The sequence below is a fragment of the Chenopodium quinoa genome, unplaced genomic scaffold (genome assembly GCF_001683475.1).
Source record: "Chenopodium quinoa cultivar QQ74 unplaced genomic scaffold, ASM168347v1, whole genome shotgun sequence".
Taxonomy (NCBI): Eukaryota; Viridiplantae; Streptophyta; class Magnoliopsida; order Caryophyllales; family Amaranthaceae; genus Chenopodium; species Chenopodium quinoa.
In genome coordinates this window covers 2,603,444-2,629,163 of record NW_018745080.1, presented here as the reverse complement: position 1 = coordinate 2,629,163, position 25,720 = coordinate 2,603,444, and the positions used below count along the sequence as shown (strand labels likewise).

The 25,720-nt window shown below is 34.1% G+C and overlaps 1 pseudogene; it reads left to right on the top strand.

Moving 5' to 3' along the window:
* The first annotated feature begins 838 nt into the window (after positions 1 to 838).
* LOC110709787 lies at positions 839 to 22,042 on the top strand (annotated as a pseudogene).
* Positions 22,043 to 25,720: the final 3,678 nt, after the last annotated feature.

Genomic DNA, 25,720 nt, shown 5'->3' with positions numbered 1-25,720 from the left:
TTGGTTATGTTGTATGCTTGTAAATAGGTGCATGTGTGATGATAGGATGAAAGCATGTTTGAGTGTAATGTTTACAATTATATACTCAGCATTGCTGATTATGTGTTTATATGTTTGTTTGGTCTTGTCTTTATCTTGGCGCTACAACGACCCATTTCTAATGGCGAGTAGTGGGGACAAGGTAAAGAGGAGCTTTTAAGGTGTGGAAGCATATTCATGATAGGCATGAGTGAAGAGCGAATCATGCTTAGTTTCTATACGAATATGATGTGGTTTGTTGCTTTGATTATTATATATTTTGCTTGTGAGACTAACGCAAAGGTTTTCAAATGTTTTATCTCGATTTTTTATTAAGGGTCTACAATGGTTCCAAGTTGTAGGTTGACTTTGTTTGACTTTGGTTAACTTTACTTTTATTTGGTTTGATCTTTTTAAGTTGACTTGTTTTGAATGGTTTTAAAGAGAGTCTTCTGCTGTGTGTCTTTGATAGTTTGCTTAGCCGTTTTTCACGGTGGCGGTAATGTTTTAGAATTTCTTATTTCGTATTAAAAAAAAAACCAAAACAGGTATTTTCAAAGGAAAAGAATTTTTAGAGTGTTACACAAACTCATGGAGCTACAAGGTTTTGCTCCCAATGCACTTATATTGATTTGTTTAATATTTGTATGTATTTGTTTTATGTTTATTTTTTTTATTTTTGGTTTATTATTATTATTCCCAATTACAAAAATAAATAGCTAACCATTGTGAAGGTTGTAGCTTAGATAGTGTACCTTATTTTAACTAAAAAAATAATAATGTGGTAATTGTTAGCTACAAATACATGTAGTTAGTCATTGTGAATGCTGTTATAATTTCGATTCAAAAATTATTTTGTAACAAAGGATTATTTAGTCGAGTCGAGTTGGAGGGAGGGCACGTGATATCAAAATCACGCAAATGTAATGTTTTCACTTTCTCTTTCGAACAAAAGGCGGGAGCACCTACACTCGAACTGAATATATACACTCATCATTTTTCATTTTCCCCTTCACTCACTACTTTCTCTCTCCTGAATCACCCTAACAAACTCTACCAAAAAACCCTTTCCCCTTCTTCTTCTAGTCTCAAACTTCACAGCTGGTTAACAATGGCGGAAAATCCAGAAAAAGTAGTTTCCGATATCGGCAAAAAACTTGCTCAACAAACTCGTCTTACTAAAGATTTTCTAGTTAAATCACTTCGGGTAAACTTCATTGATATTTTCCCCCTCTTTTGAATTTTTTTTTTGTTGTTCACAAAATTGTTTTTAGTTGTTTTATTTTTCCGATTATGTTTTCCGCTTTAACCCTAGATTTTGCTGATAAGTGGGAATTTCTAGTTTATTGCATGAATTTCTCAGTTATTAAGCTTTTTTTTTTTTTTTACTTGATTTTCATGCTCAAGCTATTATTAGAGCTGTTATTGGTTGTGATATAGTAAGCTTGATGTTGGAAAACCCTAATTTACGGGTTTATACTCATGGATAGAAGATTAGTTGGAATTGATGAAATGGGTTTTCGTTTAGAATCCCACAGATGACTTGCCTAATATTATTGGCTGATTTTACTTGTGATTGATGATATAGCGAGAAGGAAGAGGAAGGAGGAGAATATTGAAGTGTGATCGATTGGGTTTTTAAGTAGTCATGAAGTTTGTACTTAATTTTGGTGTTTTTATTTTTTTATTTTATTTTTTATTTATTTATTTTTTTATGGAGATGAAGGTTACTTTGAGTAATCATCCATGTGTTTCCCTTGATTTTATGGTAGTCTATTGTACTTGAATTCTCTAGGAGTGTGGGGATGAGGACTTGTTAGAAGGGTCCGACGAAGATGTGATTGCTTTCATTACGATTTTCGAGTTTATTCGATGGAAGTCTGGACCTCATCCTAAGTGTTCATGCTTGTATGAGGTGTTTAATATACATCGGACACAGGTAAGTTACGGTGTTTGGAGAATCGGAGTGATATGCATGGTGTTTGAGTTAGATTGTCTGTTTGTTACGAGATTTCCTTTTAATCTTGAATTTAGGGAGAGGGATTGGGTATGTTATGGATGTGACTCATGTAAGTGTCAAAAAACTGGTTTTTAGCTATTTATATATGCTTGAATTGAAGTCTTTAAGTGTCCTACTGTGTTGGTCTTCAGTGATCTGATGAATTTTACTGTGTCTTTGAATTGAGTCCTACTGTCCAGGTAACAATGTAACATGAAACATTTCCGATGTGCCAATCTTGGCGTCTATTTTTTCTGCTTTAGACCAAAATTAAAGTTTTGCTATATACTCTACAGCAAGCTGCGAATGCTTTGCTGGACCTTGATCAGCTTCCCTCGCTCCTGACCCTTCATTTGATGATAAAATCTTTAAGGTATACTTTTGAGTTTTGACTCTGCTGTCTTCTGTTTCTTAGTTGAGTGCCATACATCTGTTGATTATTTTGGATTCGCAGGATATTTTTGAGCTTTTTGTTAGTATGTTTATGGATCTTGCTGATACCACAAGCCCTTATTTTTCAAGAAGAGTTAAAATATTGGAGACCATTGCAACGCTGGAATGCTGTCGTCGGATGCTAGATTTGGACTGTGCTGATTTAATCTATAAAATGTTCAAAACATTCTTCTATGTTGTAAGGTATCAACTCTTTTATCAGCTCAGAAACTAGAAAAGGTTTTTTTCCATCTTCCCCATGTATGCTTTTTTTATTTTTTTCCTGCCTGATTATGCTGCTAGTATTAAAGTTAATTCCAAGCAAAACATTCTTGTAAAGTTGTAAAGATTTGAGATAAGGCTGTAACGTACTTGCTTAATTTGCTTACATTTTCTTTGGAAATGCCTAAATTTCAAGAAACTATGTGACTCTTCTTGCTTGAGGGTGAGGTTTTATTTATAGTTTATATTCATATTGGTTAAGAGACTTGTAGGTGATTTAAGGGCATAATATTTTTTTTGACTCTATTTACACCCTCTTGGTCCCAGTAAATATAATGTGGATTTAATGTTTGTCTGTACTATGTAGTCATCCTTTAGCACAGTCAAATTCTCTTGATTTATGTTTAATATTCCATCTTATTCATCATCTTTTGTTGCCTGTGTGGTACTGTGACGATGTTTTCTAGGGAGGAGCACCCGCAGAGCTTGATTAGTGATATGCTGTCCATCATGTCACTAATATTAAATGAAGAAGAGGCTCCTCAGCCACTTCTGGAGCTGATTCTAAGGAATCTAAGAAACAAGGGAGAGGTAAATAATCAGTACTATACTCAGTGGTGTTATGCAGCAAACTGATGTAAAGGGAATTGGGGGAGGGTCACTTTTGGCATTATCTCTATAAGTTAGTTATGAGTAGCTTGGGAGTTGGGAATTAAATCAAGAAATTCTATGTATAGAGAAGATTAGGAAGAGGGAAATGATGTTAATTCTTGATGAGATTTTTGTTTATCATTTAGGCTGCTAATTGGGAGAGGATGAAACCTCTTGAAAGCTTGAATATCCTTCATATAGCTGCAATTCCAGTTTATTAATCAAATTGCCTTTTTTCTTCCCTTATTTTCTGCCATTGTTGACCTCTAAGGCTAAGCTGTTTGATTCATACCATGTTATATACAAGTAGCTATTATATATTAATTTCTGCTTAGTAAACTACCCTGTGGCTCTGAGTGAAATTTATTATGATTTTATCAACTTCATAGGTCATTTATCAAAAAGAGGGGGATTCTTTGCTTTTTTTAGTTGGTTTGATATGTTGTGTTTGACAAAGCCTGCCTTCCTGTTTTATGTTGATGAGACTTTATTCTAGGTTTCACTAAGGCTGTGCATTATTCTTGGTGCCTTTTCTCCTCTGTTTCAGGGTCCTGCTCCTGCTTCTTATCGTCTTGCTGTTGCTCTTATTCAAAATTGTGCAGAAGCTATCAAGCCTGCTGTCTGTGGACTTTTAATGTCTTGCATTTCTGATAGAGAAAGTGTGACAAGTGATCTGAAAGAATGTTACCATGAAATGATATATGAAATCTTTCAGAGCACTCCACATATGCTTCTTGCAGTCATCCCAAATTTAGCTCAAGAATTAGTGGTGGGTTTACTGGCTATTTTTTGTCAGATTCTGAGGTTCTTCTTTGTGCATTTTAAGCTACTTTTAACTGCCTTTTATTATCTATTTTATATTGCTTAAGTAACTATCTGTCTCTAAGTGCAGACTGATCAAGTGGATGTCAGGATAAAATCTGTTAACTTAATTGGAAAACTTCTCGCACTAGTTGAAGATCATGGTATACAAGAACACCATTACCTATTTGTTGAACTTCTGAAAAGATTTTCTGACAAATCAGCTGAAGTCAGAATCAGTGCTATACGCGCTGTTAAAGCTTGCTACTTGGCTAACCCATCTGCAATTGAATCAGACAAAATTCTTTGTAAGTTTGCAATCTTTACATTCTTCCGAACTCTTCTGCATTTGAAGATTTCTTCTTTTATGACAGCTCGTCTGCTTTGTTGATTGTAGTCTTGATAGATGCATTCTTTAACTACAATTTTTGATTATGAAGCTTCCCTTGAAGGCCGTCTGCTGGATTTTGATGCCAGTGTAAGGACAGAGGCAATAGCGGTTGTTTGTGATTTGGCCAAGTTTAGCTTGAAAAATTTCCCTGAAGCTCTAATAGCTCAGGCTACTGACAGACTTCGTGACAAGATGGTGATTATTCTTTTCATATATATTGTCTCTCCTAGATTTCTTCTCTCTTTTCGTTATGCCCTCTTTAAACTTCTTTAAGCTCTTTGTGCTGCTAAACTATCCCTTTAACTTAATCTTTGCCGTCATCCTCTCGTTATATAGACCTCAGTTAGGAAGGAGGCCCTGAAGAAGTTGCTAGAAGTTTATCGTGAGTATTGCATCAAGTGTCATGCAGGGCAGATAGAACTTAATGAATCTTATGAGCAAATTCCCTGTAAAATACTGGTGCTCTCTTTTGATAAAAATTTGAAGGAGTTCAGGTTAGTGTCCCCTTTGATTGATAATCTGACCATATAATCTCACAAGTCATTATTTATTCAAATATCAACTTCTGCTGTGAAATTTGATAGGCCCCAAAACTTGGAGCTTCTTCTGGCTGTGGATTTCTTTCCAGCATCTCTTCCAGTGGATGATAAAATGAGACATTGGATCTACCTGTACTCAATTTTTACCTCTGCTCATGTTAATGCACTAAACCTGATATTATGTCAAAAAAGAAGGTACTGCTATTCACACTTTACTTTTTCTTCTGATTTAATTGGCCATCTCAGTTTTCATACTTTTTCTAACTGTTTCCTCAAAAGTCAAGGAATTATATTTTCTTACAATCACTTATATTTTGGATGGCATGCCTCTTGCTTGAAGTAGATGACTTATAATTGGTAATATGGGTCTGTGTGGATTGGAAGGATCACAGATTTTATATGCATGATTGCATGATGACATACAACCAATACTTCTATTGGTCTTATGAAACATTTCTTGTACTAAGCTTTACTAGTTGTGGTAACGTTGCTCAATGTTTGACCTTAACAATTCTTGCCAACTGTGGGTTGAATACTTGTTCATGCTACTGGTGCTGATACTTATATAGTGTGTTCACAAATTTTCAGTTTAGATCTATTTGTGAGTTGTTGAATTCTTTGTTCGTGAATTATGACTTGGGAGATGGTAGTCTTTTTTTTTACCTGTGGCTCAACAACTATTCACTGGTCCCAAATAATGTGGAATTTGGCCATTGTAATGGCTGTTCTGGCTCTGATGATTTTATTTGACAATATTGGCTGATATTGTACAATAATGAAGAATGGGAGATGCAGAACTTTATTGATTTGAAGGGAGTATTTGTAAATGTATAGTTAACTGGTGCCTTTTGAGAAGTTTCTTGAAAGATGATGGAGGATGTACTTATATTCTCCTTTTATTTCTAGTGATTTTCCTTCTAATACGTGGTTTATTTGTTCCTTTACCCTCAAGCAAGAGTCATTACTGCATTTTGAAATGGCTGATCTCTAAGGAAAACCCTAGCATTATATGATTGCATCTTTGAAGCTCATGTAAAAGGATAGAGATGCTAATTCAATCTAAGAATCATCTTTGTTCTTGGATGTGAGGGTTGTTACTTGTGTTTGCTCTGTGTTAATGAATTTTAAAAATGATGTTTGCTTTACCTTTTGTGGGTCTTCAGGTTTCAAACAGAGATGCAAAGCTATTTATCCCTTCGGTCAAATGCAGAGGTAAAAGGCTAATAGTTTCTGTAAATCACTACAAAAAATTATATTTGCTCTCCGCATATATAGCTCTTGTGTTTATCCTTTAATTTGTTTATTATTCTGCTTCTACTTTGATAGTCTTAGTTCTTTGTGGTTTGTAATAGATCTAATGTATACATTATTGATTATTGAAGGATAATGTAAATTAAACTGTTTAAATGTGATTATAAAAGATTGATGCTACCTAAATACAATCCTCAGCTTTTGTTGTTTATTATCTCTTTGATGCTGTACTTCAAACAGATATACAATGTTCCTTATTCTTTCATATCTCATGATGTAGAAATATTCCAGGGTGGAAAAGGTTCTCTAATAACTACTCTTGGTTTTTCTTTGTATTATTTTTGCATTTTCTGTTCCATGGACTCTGTGTGTGTGTGTGTGTGTGAGAGAGAGAGAGAGAGAGAGAGAGAGAGAGAGAGAGAGGGAGAGAGAGAGAATGGGGGTCCCTCATAAATATTGCTGATAGAAGCAATGGATGTTGATTGGTTTTCTGTTGTCTGTTGTTGGGAGGAATAGGGTGTAATTTGGAGATTACTATTTCATACTAAAAACCCAGGGAAGATTTTTTTTTTTTTTTTTTAAGGAATTTGTTAAAAATCTTTGAATCATCTTCCTAATTTTATCTGGAATTATTAGCAATGATTTTTAAAAAATATTGACAATTAACTTCTGTAATTATATTCTAAACTTGTATATGAGTCACTTACATAAGAATGGAAGAAATAATGGAGTCACTGAAATCAATCACTTACATGTCTCAGGCGTCAAATGCTGTTCTCTTCTGTATGTCCTCCGTTACCCATAATCTAACAGATGCCTGTTCCTGTGTTTGGATATTGCTTAGATGTTGGTACCTTGAATCATATATCATATAATGTCTACTGTTAGGTTTAATCATTAGGCATCTTAGATTCTGTAAGCTACAGTGTTTTTGTTATAAGAGTTGAATGAGACTAGTAAGGCCTCTAAATTTGTTTATAATATTGTAGGGAAATGATACAAAAGAGGTGGATGCGAGAATAAAAAGTTCTTTCACACGAATGTCAGCAGCGTGCCTTAATTCTGTCAAAGCAGAAGAATCATTTTCTAAGCTGAACCTACTAAAGGATGATAACCTATTTTATCAATTGTCCCGACTGTTGGAAGAACCAGAATTTTCAAGTGCAGAGGATTTGAGGGTGCGTATCTTGAACTGCCTTATATATTTTGGATCTGATTGTGGTTATACGGTGTACATGGTTGACGTAGGACATATGGCTATCTCTGTCTTGTTCCTAGGCAATGTATAAATGGGCTGAAGGTGCATTAAGGTGATAGGGATCATTTTGTGCCCTTTTGTTCCTCATGGAAGTGGGGCGCACTTAATAAAATTACTTCGTCTGTTGTCAGTCCCATTTTCACTTTTTGCATAGACAATCGTTCGGACTTGGTAAAGGTTGTCGCAGCAAAGTGCACACATTTAAATATAAATATCTTCAACTACAAATTATAAATCATTATAGAAGTTGATATTTTGAAACTACGCATCGCGACGAATCAAATAAGATTCCACATGAGTATAATTTGTCTTATATATTTATCGAGAGCGTTTTCCAAATAGGGCTAACAAAAAGAAACAAAGGGATACTAAAATTTGCTGAAAAAAAAGTGAGTCTCAGGTGCTGCTATGTACACTTCATTGAGATTTTCTTTCCTGGACAAAAATGGCGCTTGACCTCTATGCCTATCGTTTAATGTCAGTGCTTAGATGTGCCTTTCTTACTGCTCTTAGGATAAAAATAAGAGCGAATGTTGGAATCCCAGAGGTGTACTGTTTGCAGACAATACTTAATATTTACTGCAATGCACAGTAAAATACAATTGATAATGTTTTAACAAGCAATTTGATGTTTGTTTTGTGATGTTAAGAACTCTGGTTCAAGTTAAGGTCTCATTAGTCATGGAAAAGCTGTACTTTTTCATATCTTATTTTGTAAGTGTAATAAATAATGGAATTTTAGGAAGCTTTTCTCAAATATTAACCTCCAACCCATAGCACTCTCTTAATGCCTATAGCCTAACACAACTCTCTTATCCTTTGTCCTGCTATGAGTGTCTTTCATTTGATATGTTTTTCCCCCTAAGTCACTCCCTGCACATCCGTTTCTTGCAGATCCAAGGTTGTCAACCACTAACCAAAATTAGATAGATATAAGAACTTCTATTACTTACCAGATTGAATCTTATTATAAGGCATTTTTGTAGAATGGGGTGGTTATTTAATAAACTACTCACGGTTGATGTCTTTTGATGGTGCTCCCTTGTCAGCTGCTAATACCCTCTTTATCTTTAAAGAAAAAAAATGTTGCCCACTTGCCCGTTTGATATACTAAGCATCCTGGTGAAATATATCACAACTGGCTTTTAAATTTAGTAAATCTGAACAAATAAGCTGTTTTCCCTTCAATTCTCTTGCTATATGAAATACAATTCTATATCGAAATGAATATCATTTTTCATTCCGTGCAGGAAAAGTTTTTGAAAAGCATTGGGGATAAGCATCCTCTCTTTGAATTTTTGGAACTGCTCTCTCTGAGATGTTCAAACAATATATTTTGTGCTGAGAATGTTCGATATATTTTGGATCATGTTTCTGGCTACAGATGCAGAGATAAACATCAGAAGGAATCTGCTTTTAACATCCTGTTGGTAAGGCTCATTTATTTGAAATCCCCTCAGTGATATGTGATTGGTGAAAGAAAGAAACTCCTTTAATTTGATAAGATATAGTCATTACTCATTTTTTTGGCTTATAATAACAAGTTTTGTTTGTTTTTATTGTTTGCATTCATGATCATCTTGTTTAATCAGGATATTGTCAGAAACTTCCCGAAACTCATGAGAGGTTCAGAAGAACAATTTAAACTGCTGATACTAGAGGAGGATTCCCCATGGTGTGCAAGGTTACTTCAGATGTTTGCAAAAGCTGGTCCATTTATAACTATGGAACTCAGGTTTGATCCTTACAACACTTCCATATATTTAAAAATTTTAGGTGGACATCATGAAGCAAGTTTATACTGAATTATAGCTCTTACTCACAATGTGCAAATCGTTAAATCTTCCCCTGTAAGCCAATAAGCATATTATCTTTTGTTGCTCACTCCATTGCCTTATTCTAGGTTTTGCATTTTTTGTGATAAATTAATCTGTTCCTGGAATCTTCAAATGTTTTGCACTTGAATTTTGGTGTTTTTCCCTATTAGTTTGTTTTGAGAGATGGGCAGTGGTATGATGTGAATATTCTTTTAAAGAGCAAGGTTGGCAACAAATCTACATGGAAGTTCAGTTCATCAGTTCATGATAGATGTTCTGATTAAAAAACTATAGCTCATGTAAAATTAATGGTCAAAGTAATGGTTAGGATGCTGACTTTCTTTCACAATTCAACTTCATGTGAGTTTTGTACTCCCCCCCCCCCCCCTTTTTTTTTTTAAGTTTCCTAATGCGGCTGTTTTTATTTAGTAGTTACATTTTTTTTTTAATTTTTTTTTTTTTTTTTGGTGTGTGTTTGCAAATACCACATTTTGGTATTATATCTTTCTACTCTCATGATCCCCACATGTTATTTATCTTCTCTCGCATCCCTTATTTTTCAATAAACTATTACCTCCACTTTCTTTTCTTATAATTTTTAAATAACCCAACTACCCCACTTTACATCTTACTCCCTCCGTCCCTGTTTTTTTTGCCCAATTGTCAATATTTGTGTCAAACTTAAATAACTTAGACCATAAATTCCCATTAATCTTTAAGATTTGATGTAGTTATGTGGGATCTTGTTGGATTCGTCTCATTGTATATATTATTAAGATCAAGCTTTTATAATTTTTACGCGTATAAAAAAAGAGATATATACATTTTAAGACACCTCTTGGAGCCGTGAAAAGTCAAATGGGGAAAATAATAGGGACAGAGGGGGTATTATATTAAAGTCAATTAAATTACCTAAATGTATGTGTCGATCAAAGTGCAAGTGTGCAACACTTCAAAAAAAAAAGGGTATTACCTTTTTCTCTTCTAGGCAATTTCCTCTCATCTGACATATTGGTGAGAGTATTGGTCTTGTTCTTAATGTTTGTTGATGCTATTTGTATTGGTATGCTATCTGCTGAAAGGAAAGAATGTTGACACTATCTTATATTTTGCATGATTGTGTGTAGTGAAATCTACCCATTGCTGGAGAGGTTATGCCTGGAGGGGACTCGTGCTCAGTCCAAGGCTGCTATATTAGTCATTGCTGCATTACTTGGTCCTTCTGAACAATATCTTTGGGTGGAGCTGTGCCAGGTATTACTTTCTTTATCTGCCTTTTGGTCAACATGTTTTCAGATTTTATCTGTTCGCATCTAAACGTTTATATCTGAAGTTGAGTCATTTTAAACCCGACCTGTTACTTTATCTCTTGCTTGATCAGATTTTAATTACAAATCTAAATCAGATCTTAAATAAGTATTTTAGCTATTGAATCTTTATCTCTTTATATTTGGTGCATTGTCGCCCTGTATGGTTCTTACTGATGTCTTATACAAATTGTACCATGTCATGCATCCAAATTCACAATGCCCCTAAAGGGGACCTAATGGTGGGGATAGGGATTTGGAGGCTGGGAAATAATATAGATGCTTTGATGATACATTTGATGTAGTCCATGGGAAGTCTAAAGATGTTAACATCTTACCTTGTACAGTTTTTGCTACTTTCTTGACAAGGGCAGGCTTACTATCTTAATTTCCAGAAACTTAATTGTACGTCATCGGATTGCAGGTGTCAGGAATTACCACAAGTTTTTGCTTATACCCCTTCATTTTATTTTCTCATCCTAACATGGCATATTTTTTCCCCCCTAATTGGTATTGCAATACTCTTTCCATTATTATTGTTTCTTCTTAGTTGTAATTCTGCAATTTGAGGCTGAAATGCCACCCTGATTTGAAATGGGTTGGTATATATGATCAGACACTCTTAGATTCTCAGCAATCAACATCCACTATGACAAAAAATATGAGTTTGAGCATGGTTTTTTTTCCCCTCTCTGAATCTTAATTATGTTGAAGGATAGTTTGAATGTGTTTTGCCGTTTTAACTTATTTCTCTGGATTATCAAGCTAGGTTTGCACGCAGTTGGTTTACTGACTAAAATCAGAATAAGCAAAGCAACATAGAAATTTTCAAGTATAAACCATCTAATTATTCCTTGGGCTTACCATGTATATATTCTTAAATCTTTGTGTAGATATATGGTATATTACGTTTCTGGTTCTCTGCCCTTGAAAGAAAGGCACTTCCCTGGTGTTAATATATAGTGCTATATGCTCTCCCAGGGCATATCAAATCTTGAAGACACTAAGGCAGCAAGATCTGTACCGGGATGTTTTTCTGTGTCTTGTTATAGCATGTAATTCCATATGCATTTCCACTTTCTAAAGGACACTGTCCAATCAATAGTCAATTGAAAATCTTCTTGACACCGTACAGTTGATTATTTTGACGTTTTGATGAGATTGAAATTGTCTCTATTATTTCAGCAATGTTGTGAATCATGGATCTCAGAGTGTAAGTACTGTAATATTGATGTAAAGTAAAGACTACTGATGCCAGAATTTTGAAGTCAATTTTCCTATTATTCCGTTTTAACTGACTAATCATGACTGCATAAATGCTGCTTGCTTGCAAAGTCTTTAGTTTAATACTCCACTGATCTTATTCTCATGTGTATGCTTCCAGAAACTTGTGAAGTCACTTCATAGTGGCCGTAACCTTCCCACTGTATTGCAGTCTCTGGGATGTCTATCACAACATGCTGTTGTGGTATTCAGAAACAGGAAAATGAGATACTATCATACATACGGAATAGAATTTTTGAGGCAAGTTATTTCCTTGATTGATCAGATAGTGACTAGTTTTCTCTCTCTCTCTTGCTGAGATGATCCTGTGAATTTATGGTTATGCTTCATTTAATTTATTATGACTATATCTGTTGCAGAACAAAACGTATGGAGATGCTGTTGTGGTAGATGAGAAATCTGGAAGCAATGTCTCCTTCCATTGCAAGTTGAAAGTAAATTTCGTTATCTAAGTTCATCAGTGAAATGTTGATTGTCTTTTCTTAAATATGAGTTCATGTTGTTTCTCCAGACTCACCTTTTGTTCTATTAGGTATACACCGTGGTTTTTGAGTCTTTAATTTTGAGTCTTTGTATCGTGGTTTGGTTTTTGATTATTAAAATTGAAGTGCAAGGTTGGAGGGTAAATAATTGTAATGAATTTTTGCTATATTAATCCGCTGCTTCTTGCTGCTTACCCCTCATGTTTATGCAAAATTAGGCCAATTTTACATTTCGAACAAAAAATGAAGTTTCTATGGCCATTGTGTTTGACTTTTACTTCAAGCCTCTTTCTTTTCCTTTCCTGGCTCCCGTTAACAGCTACTCCACCATATCTTCTCTACAACTACAACCCACAGCCACCATCCTAGAGGATATTTGCCTCAATCATCTCTGTATCAAATTAATGGACATTTGGTTTCAAAAAAAATAAAAATAAATTAATGGACATTTTGGACCCCAAATTCTTGCTGAATATATCAGAAGAAATAGGAGAAGAAACAAGCTAGTGCTAATTAGGTTTTGCCAGATCAATAGAGTTAGATGCATGAGAAGCTTAAATTATATAGCAGTGTTGATGTTGTGCATTGTAAATTGTTCATATGAGGTGCTTTAAGTCCCCACATAACTTAGGATGTTTGAGTTGGATTGATTTAGCAGTGGAATCCTTCACCGGGAGAAGCTTTTATGTTTCACAGCTGGGATAAGCAAGATGCTTTTTGGACCCATGGTCCTAGGTTGCATCTATCTATCTGATTGATGTCTGTCTGCCAGTCTGGAGGTAGGAATGTATGTATCGGCAAAGAATTAGGTGACTGATAAAGGTCTGCTGGGAGGAAAGAGAAACTGGTGTTGTCTGGGTGGACTGGTGGTGATGGTTCTTGCTTGGCAAGCTGAAATCAGGGTCAAAAATTATGATTTAATTGAACATAGAGGTTATTATGTTATTTATCCATTTTAATATCAGTGCAGCTCACTCTCTCTCTCTTTCTCTCTCTGTTTAAAAAAAAAAACAATTATCTGCAATCTCGTTTATTCAGGCCAGCCGGATTTTCATAAGCTGGTGGTTTTGGAAGGGAAAACATCAAGTGAACTATTCTTTTAGTTATAGCATCTCAACTATCTGCTGTGTGGAGAATTGTTTTCAGATAACCTGAGGTCATCCTATCATTTTTTTAGATTACCAACTTAAGCCAATGGGGTGACAATTGCTTGTTATCAAGACCAATGACATTGGCTTAATTTTATGCTCCCTCTGTCCCAATATAATGGCAACACTTGCTTTTTCAAGGTTAAACCTCACAAACTTTGACCGTAAATTTTAACCAATATATACAATAAGTTGTTATGTGAAATTTTTTATCTTCATCTCTATGCATTTTCAACATCGTCAACCTTTGAAATTTGTATTTGTTCATAACCAGAAGTATTAATAGTCAAAAACGTGTCTTGGAGACCATGAAAAGGCAAGTGTTGTAACTATTGGGGACAACGGGAGTATTTCTTTTAATTGGCTTAGCTGGAGAAACTTGGTTTGCATATGACCAGTTGCGGAGGATTTCTATTGGTCCCTATGACTATTTCATGGTGATTACTTAGTGACATGGTCTTGTATTTTAACATTCGGGGTTACATACAAGGCCAGGTCATTTTGTACTTTGTTCATGTAGGCGTAAGCATGTATCTATTATAATTCTTTACTTATCAGTAATGCTCTACTTTTAATGCTCTACTTATTATAAAAAAAAATTATCAGTTTCACCAAAAAAATTATAATGCTCTACTTATCAGTTATCACCTTATGTATAAAAATTTGTCTTCTGATTTTAACTTTTGTTGAATCACTTATGCTTCTTTAGTCATTTGTAGTTTGTTCATATTGGTACCTTTTACAACAACATAACAAATCCGTCAAGCTTATTATTTTGTTTGCTGTTAAGGTTTGTAGGTCATAGAGGATAGCACAGTATTGAACAAAACTTTGAAATCCAGCTAACCATTAGCATTAGCTGGAGTGGCGGAGTTACTTTTAGGAACAATGACAATGTGAACGTGAGACTTAAGGATTTGGAATCATTTCACTTTTCATTACTTCAAGTTTAATAAATTGGTTAGAAATAGGAACATATGAATTGTAGATATATGGATCTGGAATGAATGAGCATTAGTTTGTTTTATACGAGTGAGAGAGATATGGACCCATGTATATGCTTCCGAGTCTCTTTTATGAAGTTAATCAAAAAGATACCAGGCTGTATTATCCACTTTTCCCCTTATGTCTCAAAATATTAATGCATCACGGACTCATGGCACTGTATGAGTTTTCTTAATGTTTGTATTGTCTTTGCTACATGCTGTTAAGTGCTACATATACAAGAATATCTAGTTCTAGACCCTACCTCTTGACTATTCTGCTTTTGTACTTCTCTCGCAGATTTATGGGCTGAAAACACTAGTCAAGAGTGTTTTACCAAAGAAAGAAAATAATGGGAAAGTACAAATTAGTAACTTGTTGGATATTTTGTCCAAAGTGCTACTGACAGACGATTTTGCTGATGCTGCAACAGTATGGTAATTTGTCTCGTCACTGCTGCTTCATCTTGGCTTTACATGCTTATGGACTATTTGCTGAGTTTCATGTTTGACACCATGCTTATGTTTAATAACAGTATTGATGTATGTCTAAACCAAAGAATAGCATGTTCTATTCAACCTTCTGAACATCCTTCAACTACTAATACCCTTGTGATTTTTCTCAGAACAAGAATGCTTGCATTTGAAAATCAAGTGCCTTATTTTACAATGTTTTTACTCTGTGAACTTGTTTGTGTGTGTGTGTGTGTGTGTGTGTGTATGCTGGAAGGGTGGGGGCACACTTTCTCTGTTTTGTAAATTGCGAAAATGATAGTAAAGGAAGACCGGAAGAACTTGTTTGAGGCTACTCTTTAAGAGTATTGTTTTCTTAGGGGTATCTTTTGATGATGTGATGCGTGGTTGAATTGTTATTTACTGTATGGATCTCTGTTAGGGTACACCTTGCCCTCTTTTTAATGAATATTTTCTTTTTTTTCAAAAAAGTAATCTTTTCTAACAACAACAACAACAACAACAACATCGCCTTACTCCCAATATGATTTGGGGTCAACTAACATGAATCTTCATAAGGAAACGTCCGACAAAGAAAGTAGGACATAACAAGATAACTAGTTTAAAAAGTTAGATGAAAGGTGTGTAAAGTGAGAAAAAGAAAGAGCATCCAAGTAAAATTTAAGAGAGTTTTACAAGAGTACTAAGAATAAAATTTTAAAAAGCCTCTCAAAGGTCTAGTTTGTTAACAGGAACCCTTTATGGAAATAATGATGCAAATTTGGGATGCTTTTATTTAGCCCAAAGTTGAATTAAATGAGGAGTATTTAAATTTGGGTTTATTCTTACATCATATACTTTTTTTAATATTGTCTGTCTGCCTAAGTTATAAATTTATAAATGCAGTGAAAATGACATGGCTCACATTAGATTAGCAGCTGCTAAGGCTGTTCTGCGGCTTTCAAGACGGTGGGAGATACATATTTCACCCCAATTATTTCAGTCAACTATTCTGATGGCAAAGGTATGGAGCTTCTGATGTGCAAGTGTATACTGTTGGCAGAGACCAGTGAACAATATCTTTAAAATAACTTCACTTATCTGACTATTTGATCAAAATCTGTCTCTTGTTCTGTTAACTATTCATAATAGTTTATTTCTTTTATGCCCTTGTTATCCAAGCCTTTGACTTCTTCAAGAGAATGTTTTAGATTATTTTTCATGTATTAATTCTACAATAGAATAACTACAAATAGCTCTTCAGCTTTTTCATCCACTGCCCTTTTCTGATACTTGACAAAGAATTATACTTCTGAAAATAATACACATGTGCTAATCTTGAGATATCCTGAAATATTATTAGTAATTTAGTATTCTTAAGATAAGGCATTAGGTATCCAACACTTTGAGTTGTTCAAGAGAATGTTTTAGATTATTCTTCATGTATTGATCCTACATTAGCAAAACTAAAAAGATCTCTTCATATTTTCCATCCACCTCTCTTTTCTGATACTTAAATGAATTATACTTCTGAAAACAATACACATGCGCTATCTTGAGACGTCCTGAAATATAGTAATTTTTCTCAAGATAAAGTAAAGTTAGAGAATGATTAGGGAAAGATTGTCCTACTGACCTTTATTTAATAGATTAGGATATGGATAGTGCAAATATTATCAAGGGCATAAAGGTGAAGTCGTATCCATAAATTGAGGGGCTGAGACAATGTAACTATATTTTTTTGACAGTGGGGATTATTCAAGACATTCAAGATTTGCATCTTTATCCGAGGAAGCCAATTCATTACTCACTTGGATGTAAATTTTATTCTGAAAATAAAAGTAATATGGATTTATGGTAGTCTGAGGTGGCCTTTTTTTTTTGTGGGTGGGGGGGGGGGGGGGGTTGGCCTTTTTTGGTTGAGGATCTTGAGGAATGTTTTTCGTGCTACTCTTTATTGGATAATTAAATCCTAGTACTTTGCTAGGACTGGTAGATAGACTGAAAACATTTAGAGTCCTGCACTAATCCTGTCCTCCTAAAACTTGATAAGATTGCAAATTTTGTTGTTCTGAGAGAAGAATAATGAAGATGCATGAGATTAAAAGTGTTTCTCTGCCTTTATGGTTTGGTTATTGACTTAAAAAAAACTACAGCTACTGTCTGTACATTGTGCTAGTGGTAACACCCCTAGTATCATTGCAGGACACTTCATCGTTTGCACGTGAAGCATTTCTTGATAAAACTCACAAGTTACTGAAAGGATGTGCTGCCTCAAGTAAAGTAGCTTGTGCATTTCCTTTGGCGGCATCTGATTGTGTCAAAGATCTGCAAGATAAGGTTTACCATCATTTCGGCAATAGCTTATATATTTACTTAAATTACAGCTAACTTAGTGTAATCTGCTTGTCAGTCATTAAATTATTTGATAGAGTTCATCAAGGAAAACAGCAAAGCTGCTCGCACTTGTTCTACTTTGGGCAAAGAAGGATCAATGACTGATAGCCCAGCTTACACAGTGGTGTTCTTGCTCCATGTTCTTGCTCATGATGCAGGATGTCCACCTGTAAACTCTCACAATGAAGAGCATACTGCTCAGTTTTGCAGGTAGTTATATAATCTATGTTTCATGAGGCAATTATATCACAATGCATGTGCTTGAGCTGGTCTTTGTTGCAGGCCACTTCTTCTCCTTTTGCATGTGTTGGTTAACTCTCAATTTGTTGACGGGGACTTGGATCTTGCCAACAAAAACTTTCTGTATTTGCAAAGTATTTTTCGGGCCATCAGAAGAGCAGAGGATGTTTTAGATCCTGAGAAAACACCTGTAAGTTTTTTGGATATAATTTTTGTTTTTGTTTGTTTTGTTGTATTACTGATAATTGAAAGTTTTATTTTTATATGTTGCAGAAGCTGCATATGTTAGCAGAGATTAGACTGTCAGTTTTAAATTCTCTTAAACATACTTTCATTAATTTGTCCCGTGCCCCTGGACTAGTTCTTCTTCCATCATCGCTGTATAGAACTTTCATTAACTTTCATCAACCTTAGAATATGTTTATAATTGATCATTGCTGACTCCCTTCCTAATATATATTTTTTTCAGGATAATTGCTTTTCAGTAGTATTTCAGGTCAATGATAATTTTCTGAAAATGCTTGTTCAAGTCTTTGAATGTGATTTTATTCAGGTATGTCATATTAGTATTCAGTTTTTAATTTGTTTTTGGGACTAAAGGAAAACTATTGATCTCATTGCATTTTGTTGCTCAGTTGTCCAGCTCAACTGTTAAGCGCAGTCGGAAATACCTGAGAGATGGTTTGCAAGGTCAGAATGCCCTTGAGTTACCCATGTCTAAGCAAGTTGGACTGTCAAAAAATAGGACGGCAGACAAAAAGGTTGCCGAGATAGAGATGGCCTCAAATTGTGTCCTTGAAGCATGCCCTAAAGGAAGACAACAAAATGCAGTAGATAACTCTTCCGTTGGAACACTACAATTGCAAGTTGGTTCATCAGTTATTGAAGAGGTTGAGGCAAATATTTCTGCAGATATTGTACATTTACCCGCAAAAGAGAATCAAATCGATTCTGAGTCTGCAACTTTGGAACTCTTTGAAATTGAATCAGATATTTCTACTCAAGAGGTTGATGTCTCGTTGAAAAAATCACCTCAGAATGAGAGGAAAAGGAAAAAAGTCTCTGATTTCACAGAAAATCTGGGTCACTGTGAAACAAATGTCAGATTAAGTTGCAGCTCAGGCGTAAGTATTTATTCAGACTTGATAAATTTCATTTTTCTGCTGAATATATTTTTGTGCCTTGCTATAGTTGGTGTGCATTAGAAGTTGCTAATTGTGAAGTAGGCTTATAAATCTGAGTGCAATTAGTTTGTCGTAGAAATCTTCTTTTACTGATTGGCGATATTGCACTTCTTAATAGTTGTCATTGCCTTTTTTCTTTTCCAAAGAATTATACAAACTTCTTTACTCAAGAAGCTGAATGATGAAGGACCTTGTCATGAAATGAGGAATATTTTCTTCTTTAAATTTTGACTACTTTGACTGTATTCTCTTTCCTATATTATCTAAAGTGGAACATTTTCCTGCATAAAAAGATTATGTACGCAGATAATTTTCCTGGCATGCAATGACCTTGGTTCTATGACCCTTTTACTCTGTTGGATTTTTTTTAATTTTTAATTTTTGTATTTTTAGACTGATTTTTGGATAATATCCTTCACTTCCTGCAAAGAAATGACCTGTAAAACTGCCCATCTAGCTATCGATAGGTTGGCTTGGCTTATTTGTATTTGATTTGGTATGAGGACATATTAATTGGCTTTAATTTTGATTGATCTGCATAATTCATTTTTGATTGCATGTCATGATCTTCTGTTTCATTGTGATTGGAATTTTTATATGCTTTCTCTGTATGCAATACTGGAATCCTTGATCAATCTTATCATCACCTGATTGTGAAGTTTATTTTTTACAGGGGTCAACTGTATCCCTTCTCCGGCAGCGGTAAGTTGTCGAATTCTATATGTTGTAGGTGGTTTTGACATGGTTAAATGTAGTCTCTCTTTCCTTTATCTCTCTGTTTCTATTAAGGTTTTGTTTGGTGTGGTTGCTTTCAGTATGCTGTTGTTTGCGAGCATCTAATGCTGCTCATTGCTCTGTTTGGAGTTGAATCACATATTTGAATTAATTACAGATTATATCAACTTAGAAGTAAATATATGAAATAAGATGCAAAGCTGAAGGTCATCCAAAAATGTTTTTAATTCTTGTAACTTGATTGTCTTTGATCTGTGACTGAATTTTCCATATGACTATTATTTATCATTGAGCATTAGACACTCAGAGAATGTCCGGAGGACTTTTTACATTCATCATCTAAGTAGATGAGTTGAATGCTGTACTCCCTCTTTTTATTGTGGTGACACTTCATGTGCTTTTGCAGAAGTTAAGGGTGTCTTCAGTGGTACGAAGTACATTCCTGAACATGATCGGGTCAAATGTGTGCTACTTTTAATCATTTTTTTAAAAAAAAAGATTTACGGAGTATTATTTTCATACTAAGACTTGCAAAAAATAAAAGTACTTAAAATTTTAGCTGTGAAGAAGTACCTGAAAGGTACATCAGGAATACTCCATTCATGTCACCAAAGACCTCTCTCTTTTTGGTATACAGATGAACTGAAAGTTTCTACTTTGCTTCACTAAATGTTGGCATTTTCTGTTTTGAGAGGATACTTGTCCTCTGTCATGCACAGATGTGTCTCGTCTTCTGAAACTTGTATGTTCCTGTAATGTTCAGTCAGTGTGGTGTTTATAGGTTGGACACTTAGTAGTTGTAACGAGTTCCTTGGATAGCTAAATCTTGTATGTCTGAGATACCGGTATGTTGAACTTGCCAAAATATGCATATTATATGCACCACTTAAGGTTTTGAGAAGTTTATCTATTTATTTTATGAATCATTTCCTCAGTTAGTGCCTTATCAATCAATCAATCACTTCCTCAGTTAGTGCCTTAGTGGTATATTATTCTCCTTAAGAAACTTGTTAGTGGTTGTAGAGTGTTTATGTACAGATTTCTAACATAGTCATGATATCACTTGTGCAGCGGTCCCAAAAAACAGTGTTCTGATGACATTGGAAGTAGAATTACCACTGTTTCAAGAGCAGGCGGTGCTAAATCACAAGGATCAGGAACCAGTCAGCGAAATATTCTGTTAGATAGAACAAACTCATTGTCTGGTATATATATCTCCTACATAGTTTTTTAAACTCATTTGGAGATGTTGGCTAACTTGTTTACATTTGAAATGCAAGCAGCTGCTTCTGAGTTGATGTGATTTTGTTTATTCTTTTTTAGTCCAGTTCTTCTGTGCACCTTGTAATCTAACCCTTAATTTCTCAATTCTAAAGTGAATGTCTTGATCTAAATTGAGAGCAAAGTATGGTGTAGATTACTAGATTAACTGAATAAGCTAAAACTAATGATAAATTTCAATTCTCCATAGCTTCATTTGATTTTAATCTTTGCTTAATATTAAAACATCCCCAATTTTATGAATATTATTATCTGCTTTTGCTTTTGTTGACTTTACTGTGCTACCCTATGCTCTAAACTCAGTGACTATTGTTGCTGATATTTTAAGTAGTAAGCATGTTGACCATTAAATGAATATGTTTTCTATTCTTCTTTTTCTTGATTGCCTTAATTTTTTCCCCCTTAATTTGCTTTTATACCCTCAATATTTACTTTTTTTTTCCCCTAAATGAATATATGTCATTCTTTCACGCAGTGAATGGCTTGCTGAAACATTCTCAGCCTAAGAAGAGTTGTCTGGGACTCAAGGTATCTATAGACACTTCAGAGTCCGATGTTTCTCATGAGAACAAGGATGCGGTAACTCGGTAAGTCCTACTCAGCCTTCCCATACATTTTTAAATTGTCTTGCTGAAGCTTACCAAGGGTGAATTAGCTATCTACTTAATCATTATACACTTCGAGATTTTATTTTGGGGGAGATTGTGGGGAGACAGAAGTGCAAAAAGCTTTTGCCTTGGGTTTGGTTTTGCTTGTTCGGTTTCTGAGGCTATGTTATGTGATGGTATAACCATGAACTTCTCATTGCTTTGGTTATGTATTGAAGTGTAGATAATTTTACGCTTATCCATTTGAATCTTCGGCTATTTTTTTTGTCAATCTTACATAGGTTTGAATTCACAACCTTACTGTACTTTTGTGTTCATTGCAGATTGCCTTCAGAACTCGGAGACGGAAAGTTTAAGTTATTAACTTATGTTTGCTACATACTAGTATCAGACACGTGTATTCCTGAGTAGTGCAGTGCATAATTATTGACATGTAAGCTTCTGTAAAGCTAATAGCTTTCCATATATATATAGGGTCCTTCTGTAAATGTCCTATAATCAGCATCACTGCTGTATTTATACCCTTGCTAAAGTTTATAGAAAGGACCGATTTTGGTGCTATCTTGCCGTGTAAATACAACATTTTGTTAGTCCAAGACATTGAGAGCATCTTGTATCGTGCTCTCAAACGCTACATAATTCTAACTTTTACAGGGGAAGAGCTGGAAGCTTTTGATGTTCGACAACAAGTCTCAGTAAAAATTGATAATATAAGAAGTATTAACAGTCTCAAGACTCTCAACTATGAGCTATTTAGTACCATTTGTTTTTTTTTTTTTTCTTAAACTCAACATACTATTATAACTGGGACATTATGACGACAATAATTTGTAACTAATTCTTACTCAATATACTCAAAGCAATTTATCAATTTCTCTACGAATTATAGTCATAATCTCATACGAAGTACAAATTATGACGACAATAATTCGTAGAGGAATTGTGAAATTGTTTGAAGAAGAGCTAAACTGTCAATTTGTCTATGTGAAAATATTTCAATATTGGTCTCATTATTTAAGTTATTACGAGTACATTTTTTAACTTGAATTTTTGAATTATAACAATGGCATTATTTGCTAAGTTAATAGTAAAGCATGTAGTTATCTAGCCATTGGAAGCAAAAGATAAAAGAGGAGTGTTGCATTATCCTTCTGCTGCAGGTTTGAAGCAAACCTAAAGCCTTAGATTCCAAGCTCGATGCCTTAAATTGCAAACAAATTTTTTTTTTTTAATTTTTTTTTTTTTGAAACATTAAATTGCAAACATAGTTTCTGCAGAAGTCTATAAAAGAAAAATTATAATGCAATGACTCGCCAAAAACTTTGTTTCGATTATGAATTTATGACAACCTTGTTATGAGTCTCTCCTATATTTTATTTATTCTCTCACACATTTTTCTACTACCTTGCTTCTTATTCATAACCATGCATCATGAATGTATGGCTACGAGCCTATGGCTTATCAATTACCATGCTCCAGTTTTGCTGTATCCGTAATAAATGTAATTGAAGTTCGTGGGTTTAAATGTTACATGAAATTCAATTTCACCCGTTTAAAATTTCGATTAGATTTAAGTATAATAATGCTTTCTTTAGCTAAATATTAGTGAAGAAAAGAGAGATTATTCAATTTCACCTGTTTAAACTAAACACTTTCTAAAATTTCGATTAGATTAAATTATAATAATGCTTTCTTTAGCTAAATATTAGTGAAGAAAAGGAAGAGAAAAGAGAGAACGATGATATTTTTCAATGTTTGATCCCCTTTTTCTCTAAAGTATTTGTGTGTTAAAAAAAAAAAAAAAAAAAAAAAAAAAAAAAACTCTAAAGTATTTGTAATCATTAACCTAAAACAATTCTTTTACTCCCTCCGTTCCACAATAATGTTCCTATTTGGAATCTTTGATTTTTTAAAAATAAGAGAGAATCTTCTTAATTTCTCTCAATTCATAAGAATAAATATAGTCATGTGGGATATAGTTTGATTCGTCTTGATGAGTACATTATTAATATTAACTTTTATAATTTTTGCTAATGTGATATTAAAGATATTTGTGGTCAAAGATGGGTAAAATCTTATATCGATTTACGTAAACAGGAACATCATTATGAAACAGAAGGAGTATTATCTCTACTCCGTATCATATTATTTGCAAATAGAGAATATGATAATATTCTCGTATATATTCTGTGCATATCTTTTAAAAATAGAGAATATGATAATACTCCCTTCGTTTTTTTTATTTGCATCACTTGCAAATGTGCGGAATATTAAGAGAATGAATTTGATATAATATAATGATGTGAGTAGATGAATAATTTATTATGATAAAAATAATATGGGGACATAAAAGTGAAAGTATGTGAGAGGGTAGTGGGGACCATGAGAGAGAGAAATGATAAAATAATTTGGGTGGGGTTTAAAATGATAGAGAGAAGTAATAAAATATAGTATAAAGTTACTATTTATAGAAGTGATGCAAATAAAAAAAACGGAGAGAGTATTATTTTTGTGAAGGGATATATGAAATGATAATATTGTTGGTGAGTGTTAATTCAAGAGGTAAAGATAGATAGAATTGACCATTTAAAAAAGAAAGAAAACTTTTGTTACAAATAATCTAAAACATCCTTTTTTTTTACCAATATTGCAAATAATATACTTTCCAAATACTTCGTACTCAAAGAAAATTTCATTTTTTTTCAAAAATAAAAAGGAAAAATACACTTTAATAATCCCAACTTTGCCCAATTTACTTTAAATAATCCCAACTTTTGATTATTCTACAATAATCTCAACTTTCACCTGCGCTTTCTTTTTTCAATCCCAAACCGGTCAACAAAAGTCAACAACCCATTATTCTAGGTTACCCAACACGTGTTAACACGTGATTGGGTTACAAATAAAATAAAATAAAAGGAAAAAAAAAATTTAAAAATCCAAACCACCAGCCATTAGCCACCAACGGTGGCCCTTTTCCCCAGCCTACCCCCGAATCACCCCCTCCCAGCCCCCAACCACCGATTTTCGCCTCCCAAGTCCCAACCACCCTAACACCGGAAATCGGCCCCCCCACTCCAACCCCACCTCCGAAACCGGCGTCCCCTCCCTTCCCACACCACCGAAACCGGTCGTCCCCCCCTTCCCTAAACTCATATTCGACCTTCTCCCTTCCCACACTGTAATACCCCGTATTTTTATACATATATTAATTTAAAGTATTATTGTACGACGTATTTAAATAATTTGAAATGAATTATTTATGGTATTTTAATAATTTAAAAGGTTTATTTTAATTAAAAATCCATTTCTATATATTTATTTGGTTTTGAAAATATTTTATTTCTTTATTTAGAAACTTTGGGGCATATTTAATTTATAAAAAGAATTTTTAAAGTCAATGGAATTTTAAAGAAAGTCAAATGTCAATTTAAATGGGAATGGGGATCATTAAGGGTAAAGGGAAATTAAGTTATGAGGGTTTTGAGAGGGAGTATAAATACCAATCTTATGAGCAAATTAGACTTTGTCCAAGGTGGAGAATACCCAAAAGTAAATTCTCTTTCTCTCTCCTCTTATTTTCTTTCCCCTTAATTTTCCCCCTCCCCTTCTCACTATGCACGACACACACACACAAGCACAACCACCGCAAGGGTGGCCGGTTGCCACCAACACCACCGACCGGCCACCACCAGCACACACCGGCAGCAGCAGCTGGTGGTAGGCGGCGGCAGCTGTCCTCCCTCCCTCTTGTGCATGCGGGTTCGAACAAAAGAAAAAAAAAATTCTTGCATCAATTTTTAATTAGCCTTGATTAATTATTGTCTTGGGTATTGTGTGATGATTTTATAATGTTTTTAATGATGTTTAATTCACAAAATTTTCAGGTTTGGTTTTTATATGAAAAAACCTCCAAATTGGTAAACCCTAAGTTTCTAAATTGATGTTTATTGATGGAATTTAATGGTGGTTAATTAAAACTATTAAAATTAGTTTTTTTAAACTAAATTACAGCAAGTTTAAGAGTTTTTATATTGCTGAAAATTTTGTGTAGAGGCTAGAATAAAGTTTTCTTGAAGGTATTTTAATTACCCATTAATTGGGAATAAAAGTAGATGGTTTAATTTAATTTTCAGTATGTTTAAGGTTTAAAAGTGTTTTAAAGAGTGTATATATTGCTGGAAATTTAATATGAATGAGTATTAATATCTCTTTGTAATTGTGGGTTGTAGGAAACTT